Here is a 6,642-nt window from a genome sequence, read left to right as displayed (position 1 = left end):
ATAATATATGGTATATTTTATTAGTCATATGTCCAAAAATTTGTACTATAACTTTTTTTAATTGAATACATATACTGTAATAGTTCTTTTGTATAACAAAGTTTATGTGTGTAGCATTTAATTTTTTAACACGTATAGCTTATAAAATGAATACTGTAATATATACTTTGGGTGTGACTAGAATGCAATGAAGATATTATCTCTATTTATAAGGGCTATGATAATACAGATCAGATTAATCTTCTAAACTCTGTCCATACTCAGTACGATTTCTAAAATAATTGAGATTATCTAAAACGCTCTAATAAGATTTAGAGTTTGATACTAATATTTGGTGTAGAACTTTTCGCAATTATTTGATCAAGCATACTCATTTTTCTGAAAACACGAGTGATGTGTGAGGCTAAAGATTAAGACTTGAGTAGGAGTTTATTTTTTTGTTGTTTTCGAAATTTAGATGTAATTTTAATTATTTTGTTTGTGTCAAATTCTATCCCTATATGGAAATGAATTTATTTGCAGCCGTTTTCAACTAGAATTAGAAGTTGAATTTCGATATAATTAATTCTATCCTTTAAGGGATTGTTAGTTTTAAAATTTTAATGATAGCTTTTGAAAATTTTTAATAAACTGAGATTTAGGAACTTGAGTTTTTTTTTTTAATTGATTTCATTTACTGAATATATTTGGTTATTTTTTAGAGCGATTCGACATTAATAATGTGCTATGTGCCTGTCTAATTGCCCAAATTGAATTATTCGACGATCCAAAAATTGAGTGTAATATTACTTGACCTGATTGACATAATATCTTTAATATATTTATTGTTTGTTTCAGTATCAATTCTTTGCGAAAACAAATATCATCACTTTAATAAAAAAAAAAAAAGAGAAGAAATAACTATATTTCAACATTTTCATTGGTACCAGCACTATCCAAATTGATATTAAAAAATTGATCAGTCAATGATTCTATAATATTCATTCGTAAAGCGTGTCACTATAGTCCGAATTAATTCCACCAGATTTGACAATAGGAATGAATATATTCATTTATAATTTAATATAGTGCAGCAACATATACACAATGAATGATCAAAAATATTAATTACACATATAGTACATAATTGAAGTCTATACACGAACAGATACTGTGAATACTCTCACACGCATACACAAAGATGATCACAAATTAATTAAAACTTAGCAAATCCACAAATTGCAAATATAATACGACAGTTACTAGTAGTTTTTTTAATTATTATTATTATTATTATTATTATTATTATGATGATCAATCCCAACATTGGTAGTAGTTCTGATCTTGACTTTGGCTTGATCAATGTAGTTGGACACTTTATCATTAAAGCTATCTCTCCTAGTTGATTTTGGATTAGCACCACCACCGCCGCCGCCGTCTCCACCGATATGTGAGGCTGTCTTCACCATCCTGTTCTTGAACTTGGTGATGTAATCAGTAAACTTACCTTCATGATGATGATGATCTTCATCCTTGCTCTTGCCAAAATGAACATGGTGTGGTGGTGGTGGCGGAGCATGTTTTTCTTTCCCCGAAACAGATTTGGCGAACTTGTGCCCCCGAATAATGGCTATTTCTACCTCTCCATTGTTGCTATTTTGAGGTGAGAAATGTGCAGCCGAATGTCTGAATTCGACCGGGATGGTTTTGGATTGAGGTGAAGTGTTTTTGACTGAGCTTTTATCTGCGATGACGGAGATTGGAGCTCGGGGATGATCTGAAATACGAGGAGTTCTTGGCCGGAAAGGGCTGACAGCATTGTGGATTCTCTCGCACAGCCCGGCAGATTTCTTCTTGTGTTCCATGATGATTGAGGGCTTCACTAATCTTGATTTTTTGGTGTTGATACTATCTCAATTTATATGGAAGAGTGCTAGCTTGATTTTTGGTGTGAACAGGCTCATGCTTTACACGACTAAATTAAATTTAATTTATGTGATAATTATATGAGATTAGGGGTAATTAAGTAGCACTTCCTTTTTAGATTTCAACTAACGTTGAAAGACTTGGTTGTGATGAAGAAAATATGTGTTGCAGTGCAAATTTGTCAACAACACTGGCCCTTTATATTCTCCTTGCCTTGTTGAGTTGTTTCAAAATTGCAATATGTACGTAACACATTCAGGAATCACATGTCGAGTTAAATTAACATGGGTTTTTCTTGTTCTACATATATAAAACTCATCATTTATCAGTACAGAATCGGATTCTCAATGTGTCACATAAGTCTAAAGCATTTAGTTAGATGTGGGAATCACGAGTGATATGGTTGTCAAGACTTGTTGGAGTTGTCAAGAATCTATGTTGTGATAGTGAAGAATTGTTGGAGAAATGGGGTGGAAAATTAGGCAACATAAAAAATTCAAAACCGTGTCTTTACTTGGTAACATATTCCATTACTTTTAATTGAACACAATTTCAAACGAATCACTACTTTTGGAGTCTCGCATATGCTATACCAATATTGGAAAAATGAAATAGTACTTTTCGGCTTGGGCTGGTTTATATATAATCGTAGAGAATCAGCTAGTTAAAATAGTCAAATACTAGTCGTAAATAGCATTATCGTATGTTCTTTTCATTATATATATTCATCCATAATGCATATACATCAACACATAAAGAGTTGTATGATTTGCCTAGCATGATTTGGGGGGGTTATATTCAACTTATATCACGGATATTACGTTCTTGAAGCAGGTTCGATTCATATGTAGTATTACTATAGGATTACTATATAAATGCAAAGAATGAGCTGCTGTAAATTGTGGGAATTAATTTGATGATTGGAGAAATGTGAAGACTCCACATTACAAAGAATTGTTCGGAAATGGGTGGAAAATTAGGCCAGTGTGGGACCACCGAAAGAGTTTTGGTATGCTTTATTTTGGTGAAATAAACTAATAAAGGAGACATAGTATTTCAAAGGCACAGCTTATTTTCTATGATTTTGTCAGATCCCTCACTATTACTAATTATGATCCGGATACAAATTCAATTAGATGTATTATAATCTAGTGATATTGGCCCCTAATACTATGGAATTTTTAAAAAATTGGTTTTTTTTTTATGAACTTTGAAATTAATAAATAATATCATGAATTCTACCCTGAGTTTGTTATTTCCACCAATAAAAAAATTAAGGCAAATAATTTTATTTTACGAATTTTTTTCGTAATTTCTCGACAACAACTTCGAGAGCTTCGAGTTTTTCAATCTTTGAAGATAGTTTTTCTTGAAGCACACCCTCAAAAATTGTTCTTCAATCTATTAATATAGCCGTAATTTTTCATTGGTGGGAAATAACAAACTCAGGGTAAAGTTCGTGATATTATTTGTCAATTTTAAAGTTCGTGGGAAAAACCCAATTTTTTGAAAGTTTCATGATATTAGGTGTCGATATCCCTATAATCTACTACCAAATTTAAAAAATCTAGAAACTTTAAAACATTGAACTAATATTATATGAAAGATGGACTATTAATGTTATAGCTACTAAGACAGAGTGAACTGAACATCAAACCTAAAAATTTCTTGGCAGAGCAAATAATCCAATTTAACAACCATTGATAACTAAATTAAAACCAGAATACAGAAGAAGCAACTAGCGAGAAGCCGATGATCCATGAGCACGATGAAGATTGGAGACAGGCATGGAATGAAAAGTTAACAAAAGTAAGCAAGAGCGAGCTATATGGCAATGTCAAGAACGGGAAAGATATTAGATTATGATATTGAACTTTAAATTGATTAATACAGACAAAACAAAAGGATACAAGTTTATGGATCCAAAGCATATAGTCCAGTAAATTTATATGGTACAAAAGTTAAGAACGTGACTTTATTCTTATGTCATATTCAACTGCGACTCGATTCATAATTGTTTTGTAATTTCATGTGGATTAGTTTTATTTCTTAGGCCGATGCAGCTAGGCTGCTCATCCCTCCAGAAGTTGGGCAGGAGTGTCTTGTGTGGCTGGGCCAATACTTTTTCACTAACTCATTTGCTATTATAAGCTGGGCCGGCATTTTGGGCTGAAACCTATTAATTTGACAATCAATTTTGAGCTCTTATTTACTAATCCCTCCGTCCCTGAAAAGTACGAACATTTAGTTCAGCACGAGTTTTATTGCAGAATTAGTAAAGTAAGAGAGATAGAGTATAAAAAATAATTAAAGTATTGTTAGTGCATAATGGGTCCCACCTTCTTAGAGAGAAAAACTTTCAGAAATTAGAATGTTCATACTTTTTAGAGACGAACTAAAAAGGAAATTGTTCATACTTTTCAGGGACGGAGGGGTATTATAAATAAAACTATATAATAAATTTAAAACCAATTATACACAATTACATTAATTAGTTATTTAATTGATTAAGTTAATAATTACTCCATACGTCCGCCATTAGAGTCTCATTTCTTGGTGGCACGATTTCTATGAAATGTTAGAAAAGTTAGTGGAATATGAGTCTCACTTGTATATAGTATTAGTTTTAAATTAATGTAAGTAGAATGAGTTAGTGGAATGTGAGACCATATCCGTCCCATAAATATAGACACTTTTTTTTTCATTTTGGCCCGTCCCATAAAATAGTTCATTTCTATTTTTGGTAATTTTTCTCTCTCAAATGAGTTAAATCTTACGCAATCACTTTTTCTTTCTTATCTCTCTTCTAATTTACCAATTGTGCATTGAAACTTGTGTCACCACATAAGTGTATTTTTATGGGACGAATGAAGTATTATTATTTTTAGATATTCCCTTCATCCCATTTTAAGTGGAGCAATTTCTTATTCGGTACTAAATATATGCGGCTATATTTTGTGAGTTGAGTGGAGAGTGAATAAAGTAAAAAATGTTGATTAAAGTGAGACATCCAAAAAAGAAAAATGGGTCACTAATAGTTTGACGGAATGAGTAATAGGGGAGTGTTATATTGTTAACTCAATACCTAATTGCTAACTACAACTAAATAATAGCCATTAGATATTCAAATTAAGAGCCTAGATCATCAACTAAGAAATATCAATACGATCAACAAAAAACGTCAATAAAGCCATAGGATTAATTCTATAAAATATCAATAGGGGTATTAATGTCAATTAACTACATGTTTAGTTATAACTAACTTTTAAAAGAAATCCCAAAACTTTAAATTCATATAACATATATCAAATTAAAGATAATTTTATAAGGATTCCAACGATATCATATATGCATATGTTCCGACGTCAAAATTTGAAAAAAAATTCAAAAATTTTTCAATTTTTTTGTAAAGCAGAAATGTCAACATACTATATAAAATATGTCAATATAATACATGTAGAATGTCAATATAAGCAATGGGTTAACATTCTTAAAGCATCGTGTTGACATTCTCAGAGCATTGTGTTGATATTTCCGAAACACTATATTGACATTTTCATCTAAAACCCTAATTTGGCGTTTTATTTTATCTTTTTTGATTTTATTAATAAAAACGAAAATTACACGTGGCAAATTGTAGACCACACGTTTTCTCAAATCCTATGGCTTTAAATTAGTTGTAGTTAGCAATTAAATGATGAGTTAGCAATTGATCACTCCCCATGAGTAATAATAGTAAATGTATGTTTTACATTAATTTGAAATTGATAGTACAAATTAGGGAATAAACTTATTAATTAGATTAAATAAATTGTAATAGTAATTTGTTATTATTGTTTCAGTAACAATAATAAATTTAATATTAATATTAATTTGGAATTCACATTAAATATTTAGCATTTATATACTATTGTTAAGTCCATATTTACTATTTAGTTATTGAATAAATTTTTAATTGAGTTAATGAATTTTATTTGTTGAACGTTGTTTTTCAATGTGATAAGTAATTGAACTATGCTATCTTTCTATTGTTCGTCGTGGTTTGCAATAAAATCAATGTATTTTTACTCTCAAAATATCATTTAATTCAAACTTTCGTTATATATATTGCATGACTATGCGGAGGAATGATGTGCTACATATCTTATGTGAGCACCACTCCCATTTGACGCACGTTTAACACTGTTCGTTTCGATTTATATATTTATTTTAATTCTAATACATTAAAAAATGTTGAAATTTCTAATTTCACAAAATTCATAAAAATCAAAGCTCGATTTGCTCGTTTCAATTTCAAATAAGTTAATAAAATAACAAATCAAGCTTTGATTTTTATAAATTTTGGAAAAAGTTAAAAATTTCAATAACATTTTTTAATATATTAGAAGCAAACTAAATATATAAGTTGTAACGAACAACGCTAATCATTCCTCTTGGTATAATATTTCATCTTAATTTTCATTTCCATTAACTAGTTTGGTTTATACAAGTCATACATTTCAAATATTTATTTATTTCTAGAACTTCTTTTATAAAATCATGCTACGACGGATCTTTAATTGGTAATTTTGACACGATACCATAACCCGATAAGAATTTGCTTGAAATTAATGAGTTTGGGTCAAAACTTATTGGGTTCATGTCTTTATTGGGTCGACCCGGTAAGAACACGAAAATTTCGTGTCGAGTTCGGGTTACCTGTCAAGAAATAATTTTATAATATTATTAATTTTTATT

The sequence above is a fragment of the Salvia hispanica genome, chromosome 6 (genome assembly GCF_029641045.1).
Source record: "Salvia hispanica isolate PSC_SH4W2 chromosome 6, Shi_PSC_v1, whole genome shotgun sequence".
In the NCBI taxonomy this organism is placed as follows: Eukaryota; Viridiplantae; Streptophyta; class Magnoliopsida; order Lamiales; family Lamiaceae; genus Salvia; species Salvia hispanica.
Note: the sequence above shows the minus strand (reverse complement) of the source record.